Source organism: Rhamphochromis sp. 'chilingali' (assembly GCF_963969265.1).
Source record: "Rhamphochromis sp. 'chilingali' genome assembly, chromosome: 2".
Taxonomy (NCBI): Eukaryota; Metazoa; Chordata; class Actinopteri; order Cichliformes; family Cichlidae; genus Rhamphochromis; species Rhamphochromis sp. 'chilingali'.
Window position 1 is genome coordinate 36,015,339 of NC_137930.1, and position 16,882 is coordinate 36,032,220.

Here is a 16,882-nt window from a genome sequence, read left to right on the forward strand (position 1 = left end):
GGAGTAACCATTCTAGGATTCTGCTTATATTCTAACTCTTGTTGTATGATTACAGAGGATAAATCCAAGAACATGTTCACAGTGACGGGATTACCTACAGACAGATTCACTTTATCTGCCCTGCTGTTCCATAGATCAACTTAAGCTGCTAATTATTGTGAGGGATGATTTCTTTACAACTCACTGTATTTCCAATGCACCACCCCCCCCATTTTTTTTGTAATTAACAGCCTTGTTTTAGCATTTTAGCAGTTTTTAAACTGTCACAATGGGGGGAGATTTCAGTGCTGAGCATGAGCTCACAGTTGATCATCTGTGTGTAATCCTGGATTAAGCCACCTGAGAGAGTCAGGGAGGATGGGAAGAGGAAGGTTGAATGGGAAGCCCATTTCTTTAAACCAGTAAAGGCCTAGAAGCTGTTTTCTGTCAGCTTCTCTATCTGCAGCGCACCTCACACATCAGATGCCTTAGCAGGAGGTGGAAGGAATGTCACTTTCATTAACTCAGCTGTGATGATACCCGCTACCTTGAGACAATATCAGCCTCAGGAAGTGGAGTCTGCTAGTTTTTATTTAGTCTTCGAGCACTGGAGATAAAGTGGAGACTGAAATAGCGGCTGCAGTGGGAGCTCTCGTTTTCCGGATAGTCCAAAACTATTTGGACAATGCTCCTTAATATTTGTGGTTCACATAATGTTTTAGACAGTGCTTTACATAATTTGTGTTTTATCCTTTTCTGTTCCAGCGCCACAATGCTCAATGCCTTGCCTTCCTTATACTTGTTGATACCTTTTAAAACAATTAAACTCTGGCTGTTCTCTGTTACTCAGGCTCTCTTGTGCTGTGTGCATTTGGTGTTGCAGGAGATCCTATGTGGAAATGTGGGACATTTTACTGTCCTCCAGAAAGCAGATTAAGTAAAAACTTTCAATTTGTTAGCCCTGGAATAAGAGAAACTCTGGGTTTTCTTTCCCAGAAAGAGAGCTAACTTAAGCTCAGTGTCAGATGTGAGGATGCCTCACTGCTCACTGGTAGATTTGATTTTGAGGCAGTGAAACTCCCTTTGCTATCAATGTAAATGCTGAACCAACTGATTGATTCATTCATGTAGTTGCTGTCAAAGCAAATGCCAAAGTGCAATAATTTGCAGTAGTTCATGTTTTTTTTTTTAAAAAAATACTGGTTTGTTGTTATATTTGACATGAGCCTGTCTGTCACTAATGTGAAATCTACACATGTGTTAACTTTCTGACTAACTCTGTGGACAGTAAAGCAGCTGTCAGGCTGTCAGCGAGTTCCCCTGCAGTGAAACGTTTAGTGTAGTGGTGGCAATCACTGTTAAAATAAAAAATAAATCTATAAGCTTTAGATGCATAACACACCAATCAATGATCAATCATTTGTTAGGCTGTCACACGATGTGGTCATACTGATGGAAGAATGTGTCATCTCAGCTGCTGTCTTAGGGATAATTTGAATATTTCTGTGGGAATTAGGCTGAAATGATTCTAAAACAGGACAAGATGTTGTTTAAAATGAGTTTTTAAAGGCTGCAGAGAGTCTGATTGTATAGTAACTGGATTTCTTGTTGAAACATCAACACATTTAGTCATTAAAACATACATCAAACACCAAATTGAAAGGTGTAATCTATGAACAGTTAAAAACTAAACCTCAACATGGTTTCCTCTGAAAAAATCACCTAAACATATGCATGAAAACAGCCTGGACACAAGTTTGCTTGTGGACCTGTGAGATTAATCAGCAAACTTGTGTTCAGGCTGTTTTCCTGTATATTTTCATCTCCTCTTTCCATCATCTGCATTTTGTCCCCATCATGTTACAGTTCAATAATTACATTTAAAAATCAAAGGTAAAATTTGGTAGGATTCCAGCTTCATCTAATAATGAAAATGAAAGTCGGGTAAATGATTGAGTGGATCACGCTGATTAAAATGACTCTTTTCTCCTTCCTCCTCCTTCCACATTCATATTCATCAAGCCATCCACATCCATTTTTGTCTCCTTGGCTGGTTCAGGGTCGCGGTGGGGCTGGAGCCTGTCCCAGCTGTAACACAGGTGGGGTGCACCCTGTAATGGTCGCCAGCCTGTTGCAGGGCGAACACAGAGACACAACTATTTACACTCCCATTCACACCTGATTGCATATCTTTGGACTTTGGGAGGGAACTTGCCCAGACAAGGAAGGGCCCGAGCTGGCCAGTGGATTAAAACCCAGGACCCACATCTCAGAATTGATGCGACTGAGAGTTCAATATGGAGAGATCATTAAAGAATAGAATAACTGAACGTAATTGATTGAAAATAGAGAATTCTATTAAGCTATTTGGCATTAAGACGCCCTGATGTTCCATCATAGCTGTCATGGTCCTGGGTCGGTGACCCAGCATTTAAGTTTATTATTATCATTTTCCAGTTTATTATGATGATGATTATTATTGTTTGAGTTCTACGTGTTATCTTCGGTCTGCCTCTGAGTCTGCGTCTGTATCTCTGTCTGTCTATGGTGTCACCCCTTCTGGTTGTGAATCTGTCTGTTTAGTTCAGCGTCTTGTCTGGTTCCCTGTGTCTGAGTTTCCTGTTTTATTGTAAAGGTCTGTGTCGTATGTGAGTGTGCTCAGTTTAGTTTCCCCTGTCTCGTCAGCTGTGATTTCTCCCAGGTGTGTTCCCCTCCTGTCTCTCATCCCTTGATTACTGCCGTCTGTGTATTTAAGCCCTGTGTTTCTCTGTGTCAGTGTCGCGTCGTACCCTCAACTTGCTGTGTTTGTATGTAATGTCCTCCAGCACCTCGGTTTAGAGTTTTGCTTTTGTAAGTTTTATTTTGTGAATCATTCCTCCAGCAATAAAGCTGCGTTTTCAGTTTATTCCCGTCTCCAAGAGTCCTGCAATTTTGGGTCTACCACTTCTGCTTGCCTGCCACACAGCCAACCATGACAGAACGACGCGACCAGTACATGGACCCAGCGGACTCATCTCGGGAGCGCGATCTCGCCCGCGTCATGGCCCTAATGAAGCGGATTTCCCACACAAAGGATACTAAGGCGATGCCGATCAGATTAAACGCTATCGGAACAATCCTCGAGGGAAATCCACATCTCTGCTAACTCAAGGGATTCACGAGCTTAATTGACGAGATGCACGAAGCCCAGGAGGTTCTTCAGGCTCGGGAGCTAGCGGCCTTTGCTCGTTTGCAGTACTCCACTCCGAGGCCTCCGCAGCAACAGCAGCAGCGGACGGAGCGGGCCGCGAAGCAGCGTAAGCTCCCTGCAACACAGCAGCAGCTGAACATGGAGCTTTCTGCGACACCACAGCGATCGCCGCGGCAGGATATCAACCCCTTGCCGCTGCCACCGAGTGAACTACGGACTCCGGTCTGCTCCGACTGTCGCTCGCCAGCCTCTTTCCTTGCGACCATGTGGGCGCAGGATGAGGAGTCGGCCTCTCCGCCATCGCTATTCTCCTCTGCAGTTTCCACTCCCAATTCCAGGAGGAAACGGCACCGGCGCCATCACCATTCCTCGCTACAGCCGCACTCCAGCCCCTTCCCAGAGCAATCAGCAGCTGTGAGTAACCACGACAGTTTTTCCCACACTCCTTCTGGGAATGACAATAAATAGGACTGTTTCTTCTGCTCCATCTGACCCTGTTAACCCCGTATCAGCTAAAGCTGCGGCTTCCACCCCAGAGACAATTAACCTCAGCTCTGAGAACATTAAGACTGTTTTATTCTCTGAACTGCCACCTCAAGAGACTGTTCAGTGTGTGCCCAAATGTTTCATTTCTTGGGCTACTGACACTCATTTAAAGACTTCAAGTGGTAATGTTGTAGATATTGACACAATCTCCAGGGCCTCCCCAGAGTCTGAGTGTCCTCCCTCAGCAGACTCTGGACCACTAGAGGCTGAAGAGCCAGCATTTCCCGAGTCTTTTAAAAACTCCACTGAGGTAGTGCAGTCAGCTGCCCAGCAGTCATCACTTAGCAGTCCAGCCGCCCTCAGTTCGCTTAGCTGCCCAGCCAGAAGCTCACTTAGCTGCCCAGCGGTCCCCAGTTCAGTCCTCTGCAGCTCAGTCTCCTCCTGTTCTCCAGTCACTCGCAGCTCAGTCGACCTCAGTGCACTCTCTTGTATTGCCAGCGCCTCAGCCTTTAGCACGGCCTGCACCTCAGCCGCCAGCTCCACCGTCTATTCAGCCACCATCTCCACCCACTCGTTTTCAGGAGGAGGATGGCCCCACACAGACTTTCGTTGCTCCTCAAGACCTGGCTAAATTTGAGACTTTTACTCTCTCGGGGCCTCCCCAGAGGTTAAATATCAGCATTCAGTTAACTCTGGACCCCTGGACATAAAGAAGCCAGCGCAACCTGTTTCGTCCCTACCAGAGGCCGGTGTGCCTGCTGGTTCTGTTCTGTCCCTGCCAGAGGTCCCCACACCTGCTGGTTTTGTCCTGTGTGTTCCAGGGGCCCCTGTGCCCACTGGTCCAGCCTCCTGCTTCGTCAGCTGGGGGGCCCGAGGAGCCCGTCCAGCCACCAGCTGCTCCACCAGCAGCCGCATCCACGCCTGCAGCAGCAGCCGCATCCACAGTTTTCGTCCACGAGGCTGCCTGCAGGAATTGGTTCCTGTTTTATTGTAAAGGTCTGTGTCGTATGTGAGTGTGCTCAGTTTAGTTTCCCCTGTCTCGTCAGCTGTGATTTCTCCCAGGTGTGTTCCCCTCCTGTCTCTCATCCCTTGATTACTGCCGTCTGTGTATTTAAGCCCTGTGTTTCTCTGTGTCAGTGTCGCGTCGTACCCTCAACTTGCTGTGTTTGTATGTCCTGTCCTCCAGCACCTCGGTTTAGAGTTTTGCTTTTGTAAGTTTTATTTTGTGAATCATTCCTCCAGCAATAAAGCTGCGTTTTCAGTTTATTCCCGTCTCCAAGAGTCCTGCAATTTTGGGTCTACCACTTCTGCTTTCCTGCCACACAGCCAACCATGACAATAGCATAACTGAATCCCACAGGTGACAGGAATTAAGAAAGGACACTGTGGAGTCTAAACACTTGTGGAGGTAAAGATGACGAAGCACGTGAACAGGGAAAGGCAGAAGAGGAGTGTCAGGCAAGAAAATGATTGAACTAGAGCAGTTATGTCAGCATTGAGTTAGATAGCATGGGAAAGTGGACGTCAAGAGTAGACCAGCAACCAAACACCCAGGAAAGCAAATGAGTGATTACAGAGCTTCCTTACAGAACTTATTTACAAGCTTTACTTTGTTGGAGCTACTCTTAGAAACAGCATTCAAAACATTTTTGAATGCTTGCAGGGAAACATCTGGACAGGTCGTCTGAATCTGTTATTGCAACTTACAGTTGTGTTGTAAAGGGAAGCGACCACTAGTGCTCAATGTGTCAGCTCCTTAAGAGGACGCACAGCTGGAAACATTTTTAACTTGGGAAGCAAAGGATTGTTCGGGTCAAAATACATCCTTTTACTATCCTCCTTAACTATTGTGTTGTACTCAGAATTTGTGCCATCAGCCATATTTTTTTAAATTAAAATATGTTCCTAATATTCCATCACAGTCATGTATTAGCTTTTCCTAAAAGGTCTGTTACATTTGGGCCGCATCTGGATGGAAACCCACCTACACTGGCAGACTATTTGAGACTATTGGACCTTTCCTGTGGATGTCCTGATGCCTGTCAGGTTTTCAAAGTTAAACAGCAGCCTTATCCCAAATTCAACACATCTGTGAGTGCAACATCAGCCTCCACACACGCACAATCATCCTGCTGACTGGGAAGTAAAAGGACAGGACAACCCCTCCCTGCCAAGCAACGTTAAAGAGTTCCAGGTCCGACTTCAGGCACGAAACTGTGATTACACATATGTAAACATTGATTGTTGGTGCTGTTAAGTGGATCAGTGACATCTGCCTTGTGTCTCAACAGACTCATGGTAAGAATTTATGATTTAATCTAACAGTATCCATCTCATATGGCAAAACATTTACATAGTCTGATCCGGGTATTACATTGGAGGGGAGGGGGGGAAAAAACAGCTGATGGATGTGTATATTTGGGATATGGTTATGTCCTCTAGAATAAAATAAATAAGGGCTTAAGGGATACACATTGACTGGCACTGAGGTTAAAATGTGATGCAAGGCTGGCCTGAAATATTTAAAAATCTAACATACTTAAGAGACGAGACGGTTATGAGTTTGACACCTTCTAATTCACGACCCTTCATTTCCCTGATTAATTTTCCTTTCGTCTTGGTCTTGAGAATGTCTCGTGAGACTCGTGTTAATTTGATCTCACGGGAGGGCTCCCCCCTATAATATCTCCACTTTAATTCTCAACTCTTCCTTTTAAAACTTTTATTCCTGTCCTCTCCAATTTAGCTGAAGGCTCGAGCAGATGGAATGGGGCGACGGGCCACGGTAAATGAATCATTTTAGGGGAGTGAGACGTTAATATCAGCAGCCAAACAATCGCAACCCCTCTTCAGAATCTGTGACCTTCAACCGCAGTACAGCCGCAAACCCCGAGGACAAACTCATTTCAGAAATCATCATGGAAAATCATGTTGGCCGTGTGCGTGGACAGCCGGGGACAGGCTGTATTACTGAACTCCCCCGTCTTCCCATAATAGAGACCACACAATGGCACGCCGGCCAATTCTCTGCCCCGCTGTTAAATTGAAGCCCTATTCAGTTTTATGTAGGCCATCTGTAAGTCTACTCAAACCTAAAAATAAAGACTGAGTGGAATAGAACATATTCATTGCGCTGTAGACTGCTCAGAGATGAATGGGATCTCTGAAAGAGGGAGTGATGAAAACACAGAGCATAACACAGTGATTGACTCAAGGCCACTGAAACTGGCTAAATCTGTTATTCAGACACATACATGACTGCAGGGCAGAACCCATGCATTAAAGGAAAAAGAAAAAAAAAGGAATCAATAATTGCAAAATTGCCTCTTGTAGCGGTGCAGCACAGTATGGAAAATTGCGATTGATCATTAGTTATTCCTCTCTACATTAAAGCCCCCAAATCCTATTTGGTCTGCCATGTATCTCTGTGTTGTGTTTTGTGTGTTAGAAAAAATAGCCGTTGCATTAAATCAGTGCGCCACAGCCATGTGGTTCTGCACAAAGGCCAGCAGGATGTTCTGCTGCATTGGCTGCTTTTATATTTTTTTGAGAAGAAAATGATGTGGTGGTTTTTGCAGGTCGCTCCCAAAAAATGTACAGTACAGCAGCGGTCCCCAACCTTTTTTGCGCCACGGACCGGTTTATGCTCGACAATATTTTCATGGACCGGCCTTTAAGGTGTCGCGGATAAATACAACAAAATAAAACTAGTACCGGTACCGAAAAAAATAAAATTTATTCATAACACACGTGAAAAAACCAAGGAAAACCGAGTAAACGATAAAAACGATAACAAAATAACGCTGAAAACCGATAAAAACCCTGAAAACCATACATTTCACACCTGAGTCTCAACCCTCGCGGCCCGGTACCAAATGACTCACGGACCGGTACCGGTCCGAGGACCGGGGGTTGGGGACCGCTGCAGTACAGCACTTTGCCAAAGGTTAGGATGGTGGATCTAGAATTTTTTTCATCGCAGGGCAATGGGGGGCATGCAAAGCACGGACAGGAGGCCCCACCCTTGCACCCCTGTAGATCCGGCCCTGGTTGAAGAAAATGTTGAAGTGCATCAAAACTGCAATGGACAGGAGGAGGCATTTGGCTAGAAAAAAACATCCAGTTGTTAGAAATCTATAAAAAAACAGCTCTCTTCTCCCTTGATCTACAGCATCAGTAAACAGCGTCCTGATGAGATTAAAGTGTCAGTTGTTAGTTTCAAATCTTACTGAATAAAAAAAATGAAGTTGATTTTTTGAAATTATTAAATTTAAAAAATATATATTTTGAAATTATAAGCTATATTAGAGTCAAAGAGAACAATAAAGCATGGTAGGCTACTCTATACTCTATATGAAAGCTGTAGGTGTTTGGATAAGAAATAGCATTAACAGTAGCAGTGTTGATGTAGTATACAGCAAGTGTTTTGAAACACCTGAAGCCTCTGTGCAATCTTCAGCAGCATGTTACAGTAACTGTTACACAACAACAACATGAAGCTGAAACACATGGGACAACAGAGGCTGCAGGCAGTCCACAGGCAGGTGTTCTCCCAGCCCGGGGCCTCGGGAGGCCACCTGGCTCTCAGGAACACACACACACACACACACACACACACACACACACACACACACACACACACACACACACACACACACACGGTTACTGTATGCAGAAACACGCAATTCCCAACAATGTCACTACATGGGATCCCAGGAGCCATCTCACAGACAGGGCACACGTACAACACGCACACAAACAGCTAGTCGCTGCAGAGACGACCCCCCGCCCAAGTATAATTGGTGAAAAGTGGTACAGAGTAACTGGAACAGTCACAGGAGCTGTGTGAGTAAATCTGGAGCAGGTGGTTGCGAGTTCATGTGCATTACATTTCTTGTTATGCGCTGAATTTGAATTAAAACATGAGAATGATGAACTGGCAGAAACACGGTTTGGTTGGCTCGCTCGTGGTTCGGTACTCATGAGCAGTTTATCAAATCATCAATCAGGAGCCTTCTTTATACACTTTACTGGATTTGTGAAGTGTTATTATTGACACTTATGAACTTGAGGACTAAATAACAATTAAAAAGGTCACAAAAATACAGAACAAATATGAAACTGACGCAGAAGTATTTAATCCAGTCATCTGGAGCAGGATACCATGGAGTATAATCTGACAGCAATGACTACACTATAACAGGTAACAGAATGTTTACTCTGGTAAACACACAACTTAAAAGTACCCCCCAAAAGGAACATTTAGACCTTTTAGGTGACTTTTGATTATATTTTTAATTGCATAATATTTTATTTCATCGTGTTTGAACTTTATCAGCCTCTATATAATTTACTACTGGTAGCTAATTGTGGTGCTATTAAAAAAAAAAAAAATCTTTGGACTTCTTAATTGACACTTTTTTCCTTTTCTTTCAGTTTATGATTCCAAAACTGAGGGAAGCAAATCTAAAGTCCTTTTCTCCACTTCTCAAGTGAGGCAAATTGCACCACTTTGATGTTGTCTTAAGTGCCTTGCTGAATAACTTGAGGCACAAACAGTGGTTTTATGCTAATTTTGAATTAATGGAGTGTCTACATCCATTTGTGGCTAAATAAAGGACTGGAAATGACACCTTGTGACTTTTAATCCTGATTCTGAGCCAAGATCTTATTTCTCACAATTACATTGAGAGTCCTAATTAAAGCCCTACACAGCTTTCCATAAGCATCCCAAGTCAATGCAGAAGTAAAATCTGCAGTTCCTCTAGTGGCCACCTCCAATAATGGATACTTTATTGATCCCCATGGGGAAATTACTTGTTTTTCTCTGCATTTGACCCATTCACTCAGTGAAGCAGTGGGCAGCCCACTAAGCAGGCGCCCGGGGAGCAGTGTGTAGGGACGGTACCTTGCTCAGGGGTACCTCAGGGTAGCCGTTAAGTGGATTCGAACCGCCGACCTTCCGATCATGGGGCGACCACTTTACCTACTGAGCTATCCCTGCCCCAATATCCCAATATCCCTGCCCCAATAGAAAGCCGATCCAAAGAGATATTTCCTCCTTCATAAATATTGCAAGGGATAAACATTTTTCTCAGCATGGCTGCTGTAGCTGATTGGTATCATGTGGCCTGCCAAGCCAACCTAAACTAATTTCCCCCCATTTTTGTGTTGTTGGTGCATTTTTAACAGAAATAATACAAATAATGTGGCTTGCTATGTGCCATTGATCAGCCAAGAAAAAAAATGGTCACTTTGTGTACTCACTAGGAGTACTCTAGTACACTGAGCAGATGAGAGACATATCTCCAGTGTGCCCTCCGTCTATTCCAGGACCAGCTCCCACTCTGCCAGAGCTGGGTAAGGTGGTTGTTTAAGAGCACCTGGTGGCCCAGCAATAATCCACAGAACCTAGCCAGGCTTAACACAAACAAGCCATCTTGTGAGTCCAGTGCGACGTGGACTGGGTTGTGGTTAAAGGTAGAGGCTATGCAATCTAATCTCTGGCTGTTTAAAACTAAATTTACAGCCATGAAACATCACTTCTGTGGTAGCTTTAAAACTTCACGTTAAAGAGCACATTTAGGGCTTGTAAAGATAAGGTTATCAGATCCCAACAACATAAATGTGGGGCAAAGCTTTGGCTCCAGAAAACCAAGATGTGGAAATGTGGACTGTGTAGTCTGGAGTGTTTACTCTGTCAAAGACTAAAAATCTGTGCATGTGGGGTTTTTTTTCTTTGTAGGTGCCTTCCATGCTTTAGGAACATTCCTATAAGGGAATGCACAAACACACTTGTTCCAAAAGCATCCAGCCTCAAATTCTGCAGATGTTACAGCTAATGTGAACAGTGACCAGAGTGGGTTGATGATGGTTTGAAGTATCAACCTTTAACAAATGCAGCCTTAATGTAAACTGCTGGAAGCTGTTTAAAAATTTAGCGATTGCTGGCGAGGGGTCTGTAAATGTCAGGGATAAGGAGAAAAGGACCAAAGCACTGAACTGCTGAAACAGTGTCCTGTCTAGCAGTCAGTTTTCATTGATTTTTAAGAACAAATTAAACATGTTAACATCCACATTAAGGGAAAAAAAAATCTAGTTGTGTATTAACCACAAAGTTCTTTTAGTCTGACAGTGTGTAATTAGCTTCACTGCTGCTGTCTGATCTGTGAGAATCAATGGTTCGATAATTAAGGGGTCACGCTTAATGCCAATTTAATAAAAGGGCACAAACTCTAATCAGCTGATCAGCTCAAGTGGTGTAAGCATGTATTTAAAAGCTCAACTGTCCCATCCTGTTGCTGCTGCTAAACAAGCAATTACATCACCTCAGCTCCATTCCCCCCCCCAGCACTTGTGCTTGTTCTGTCTCCAACTCCGTCCTCAATGTACTAACGTTTGTTTGACTTTTAAGTTCATTTATTGTCCCTCTAAGAAAAAGAGAAAACGTCTCTCAGATGTTAAACAATTCAACTGATCCTCAGGGCCAGGAGGAAAAGTTGGAAAAAGTCAACATGATGGGAGCGAGGAGGGGGGGTTACTCGGGGTTAAAAGGGCTTTCCTCCAATTTACAGTGTTTTTATGGTTGGATGGCAGGTTTCCTCCCAGTAGTGCTCAACATCCGGTAGCCCACAATACACCATGAAGCAAATTCAAACGTCACTTTTCATAGAAGTAAAGTTTAAATAAAATCTCTGCACACATGCACTGTGTGTGTGTGTGTGTGTGTGGTCACATGAGGTGATATGCATTTATCGGGGAAATCAAGGAAGTCTCTGGCTTACAGAGCAGGAAACACACAGCTCTTTATAAAAGCCACACCTGCAGCGACAGGACCGCAATCACGGCAGCTGATCGCAGGTGTGTCCACTCAAATCATTTAAAACACTGTGTCGTAAAGGAGGTGGACACACACGGAGTCGGGGGAGGGGGAGTATTTTTACAGCAAGGTTGTGGTTTAAGAACATGCAAAAGCAAATTGTGTTTCTACAGCTTGTTTTAAATCTGTGTTGTTCAGGCAAGAAATACACTTTAAAAATTATTTCTTAAGCAAAACAGTACTTGAGTACTTGTGTAGTATTGTCCCTGAAAATGTCTCATTCTACAGTTTGTCTCGCTCTTTAAAAAAGTGGAAAATATTAATATGCGTGTCTTTATTCCTTCTGGGGCTTGTTGATAAATTTAGGGCTGCCAACTTCTGGGTTCAGCTTGGAGTGACAGTTATCCCCTCAGCATGGGGTGGTGGGGCCAGTCTGTGGGCGCTCTCCCACATTCAAAAAAAGAAAAATGAAGGAAATTCTGGATATTTTTCTTTTTTTAAACATATGCACAGAACGTCATGGATAAACCAAGAAAAACCCCTAGATTAGTTGGACTGAAAACCAAGAATGCATCAAGAACAGGATCGGGACAGCTGGCTTGAGCATAGCTGTTAAGAGAGCTTTGCCAGCATAACTGCTACTGGAACCGTAACTGTTTACTCAGGAGACATAAGTACTATTGACCTCTGTTTCATAATTGTCTGTTAATTGCTGCATTAGTTTTTTTGTGGACTACTTTATGCTCCAGCAGAGCCTGGTAAATTAGATGGTGACACAGCTAACAGTGTGGGATAGCTTGCTCTTATCTTGACTCTGCAGCTTCTTCTTTTTTCTGTTAAAGGAAGATGTTGCTACTGGCCAGCTATTTATTTCAAAGGGTCTGAATAAAAAATAAATATAAATATATATATATATATAGTGTGTGTGTGTGTGTGTGTGTGTGTGTGTGTGTGTGTGTGTGTGTGTGTGTGTGTGTGTGTGTGTGTGTGTGTGTGTCTTTAAATTCGAACTTGGTGATCTCTGACAAGACAAGTAAAGTGGTTTTCCTTTTGGGACACATGCCTGTAATCAGGGGTTAAAGTGAAATCTGGCAGGTGAGAGAACTCAAGTTGTGTAGCAGGACAGCACGAGGAAATAACTCACGTAGAAATAAGCCACATAATTTCTATTGTGAGCTCTCTTAGTGAACAGGTGATTGGCTGTGTTCCAGCCAACTACAGTGTAAAAACCTCATTACACAAACCATCATGGCTCCTTTCCAGCCCCTAGCTATGATAAAGGTGGGATTTGGCAAGTGACGAACACAGTCAGCTTCAATTCAAACTGATAAAAGCAAATCCTGTTACTCAGCAGCTATGCTTAAAAGCATCTGAACACTGAAGTTTCATTATTCTTTATTTTATTTTCTGTATTTTACTTTGAAGCGTTATTTAAATGAACTTTTAAAAAGTAATCTGGACATTAAAAATGTATGAACAGAAAATGATGTGAAATTATTGCAGATTTTCTGCACAAATAAGCTTGTAAAAGCTTTTCCCCTGTAAGTTATACGTCTACCACTATCACTGCAGCTACAAAATTCTCCATTGAGAATTGAGTGATGTGTCTCTCCTCTATTTCTGCTTCTGTTATAATCTTTGCAGGGTAGGGTTTGAATCCTCCCTCCAACCTGTTCCCCTTAAGTTGCAGGTGGAGTTGTTGGGCTGGCTCTGCAAGAGAGCAGTCTTCCTGCTTGCGCTATCTTTTCCACACCTTTTTCAACCTGAGTAATAAAGAGTCTAGTGTTTAAAGGCTGGATGGTATAACTATTCTCTACCAGTTTGTCCTTGTCATTATGGTGACATTATGGCTCTTCCTTGTTAACTGCTAGTAAGACAACCTGCCAAGAACCTCCAGCCATATCCTCCTGCTTCAGTCTTTCACCTGTTACCAGATCTCCACCTGCCAGTTGAGTAGCCCTCCAGAACCCCTTTTTAGGAATTGAGCAAGTAAGCTAGTGCATCAATATTCTCTTCTACTCACCCTCGTAGTTGCTAATACACTCTCTCTCTCTCCTCTGGTAGTTTTTGGGTCACACCCTGTGAAATATCCAGCCTCCCCAGTCATTCACCAGTTGTTTGGAAATGCCCGTCTTTCAATACACCTTTTTACACTGCTGATCGTTAGAGTCTGCTTTAATGAAAAACATGATTGATGTGACCCAGGACGTATACTAGCAGTGACTGAGGATATCATGGTTTGTCCTGCACCATCGTAAATCATATCATCACACTGCAAACTACCCATTTTAGACTACGTCCACACTAGCCTGGATAGATTTGAAAAAACAAAAAAAGATTAGTCTGAAAACGCCCCGCTCCCCACTAGCGTTTTCACTCGTTATCACAGAGTTGTGCGTCCACATTGAAACGGTCAAAAACGCTTACGTTCCAGTACTGCGCATGCGTGAAGCGCAAGAAGATTCAGCCTGCCTCATTTCTGTCTGTCGTTTATTTACTTTATGGCTCGTTGAAACGTCACAGCAAACTGTCGAGGAAAAGCAGAGTTTTTTAAATGAGACGAACAATGAGGTGGAGTTGTTGCTGCGAGTAACACAAAAGTACAAAGTTGCGAAGTTGAGATTATGTCATTAAATATACAAGATAGCCGTATTAGAGCTCTTACTGACCCATTACAGTGGTGTAATAATGGATTTATGTATTTGGGTATACAAATTGGTAAATCTGAGGATCAAATATTCAAATTAAATCATATCAAACTGTTGGAGCAAACCAAACTTAATATTCAGAGATGGATGGATTTTCCATTATCTCTTATAGGGAGAATTAATGTTATTAAAATGAACATTTTGCCTAAGTTTATCTACTTATTTCAATGTCTCCCTACAAATGTTCCTAAAAGTTTCTTCAAAGAGCTTAACAAACTCATAACTTCTTTCATATGACAAAAGAAAAATCCAAGAGTCAAACTCTCCTCACTACAGGCCCCATATTCAAGGGGAGGACTTAATTTACCAAACTTTAGGAACTATTATCTTGCCTCCCAGTACCAATCAATTTGGATCTGGCTACATGCAGAGAGGAGTGAGGTTCGATCGGTTCCAATAGAACAACATGAGGTGAACCCCATACCATTAAAAGATGTTCCATTTTTAGGTACAAAAAAATGTCTATCCAAGCTCACAAACAATTTGATAATATTAAACACCTTCTGTGCCTGGCAGGAATACCACTCACTTCTGAAAATAAATATCTCTTTTCTTAGAAGGACACCCTTATTGGGCAACCCTGATCTCTCTTATCATATTGCTGACCCAATATTGCTGGGATGGAAGGACAGAAATATTCGAACTGTTGCTGACTTATACAATAATGATACATTTATTGACTTTCAACAACTAAAGGAAAAATTCAAACTCCCAGGACAAAATTTCTTCAAATTCCTACAAATAAGAGATTGGGTCAAAGAGAAATCCAAAGGATTATTCCCCGAGATACCTAAAGAAACTCCTCTTGAAACGCATCTTTGCACCAAACCATGGAAGTCAATAAAAGGAATAGCATCTTCTATATACACTATTATCAATGAAAAGTTACCTGACTATAATAAAGCGTCTTTAAAAAGAAAATGGGAGACAGACCTGGGCTATGTCTATGACGAGGTAGAATGGCACCATTTATTGGAACAGGCACAGACCATGTTAATTTCTACAAATCACAGGCAAATGCAATTTAATATATTTCATAGGATATATTATACCCCTTATAGGTTACATAAAATTGATACTAATTACTCCCCCAAATGTTTGAGATGTAAGGTGACAGATGGTGATCTCCTCCACATGCTGTGGAATTGCCCAGTGATAGAAGAGTTCTGGAGACGGGCCATTGAAATAATCTCAAGGGTAATGGGGATCCAAATCGAACTGGACCCAAAACTATGGATTTTAGGTGACACAGGTTCTATAAATGTGAATTATCACAAGAAATATTTTATTTCACTTGCGAGTACTGCAGTGAAAAAATGTATTCTGCTACATTGGAAATCTGAAAACTCTCCAACACTGAGACACTGGATTAATGAGCTAGCGTCCTACTGCACACCTGAGAAGATATTGCATAGTGTAAAAGGGAAATATGGAACCTTCGAAAAAATTTGGGGCCCCTTCCTGTCAGTACTACCGTCTTTGGACCTAACAGATCATAGAGATGACGCAAATCCCCCTGGGTCTGCCTTGAGTTGATCCCCGGTTAGGCCCTTCTGACTTGATTTCCTGAATGCTGTAGTTTTATCTTGTGGGATGTTGATTCCTGTGTATGAGAGTTTCTATAGATAGGTGTAAATATGGGCTGTCTGGATACACAAATGTGATGAGGTTGAGAGCCATACAGGGGTAAAGGGGTGGGGGGATGGTGGGAGGGGTTCACATGATGTGTTTTCTGTTTAGCTCAATTTTTTTTTGAATTCTTTGTTCTTTGTTTGTTTGTGTGTTTGTTTTAAATTTCTGTAATTACCAATATTGTCATTATTATTATTATTATTATTATTATCATTATTATGCCTGTATTTTCTGTGTTTGGTTTTCAGATGTTTGAGGTTATCCTTGAAAGCCATAGATACAAGAGTGTGCACCTGGGAGTGCTTCTGTGGTCACAATAGCCTGCCATGCTGTGGTTATTTGATGATACTTGCTCTGTCCCATAGTTGTGAGTTTTCTGTTTGTTTTTTGTTTTTTTCTTTCTTGCTTTGTGTGTCTGTTTGTTTTTTGTTTGTTTCCAATTTTCAAATGAAAATAAAGCTTAGAAGAAAAAAAAGTACAAAGTTGCAAAAGCGAGTGAGAATTAAATAATTTGAAGAAAAGCTATCTGGAGCATGTACAGACTGATATTAATCTTTAATTTGGCTGTCAAAATTCAGAGCAAACAAAACAACGGCTGTATAATTCCCTCCTATCTTTGTTTAATTGGTCACATGACTAAAATGCATCATCGTTTTAGAAAGTCTCCGTTTTCACTGTCCACACTGCAACACAAACGCAGCGTCTTCAAATGTATACGTTTTCGAGAGCGTTTTCAAAACGCTGCATTTTTCCTTGGGAAAACGCCATCTCAGTGTGGACTGGAGGCCAAACGAGAAAACGATGCGTGCATTCGTGTGGACGTAGACTTAGATATCATTTACAATCTAGTATAAACTTTAAGGCTACGTCCACATGTACATGGGTATTTTTGAAAACTGAGATTTTCCGTTTTCGTTTTAAAAAATAATCACGTCTGTAATGTTCGAACTCTTATTTTGAAATCACCGGAAGTAGATAGGTACGCCGGCTGGTGTTCATGTGCTAGCTTAGCAGTTTACAGTGGTTTGGATGCGTTGTTATATATTTACGGAATAAAAGAATCTATAT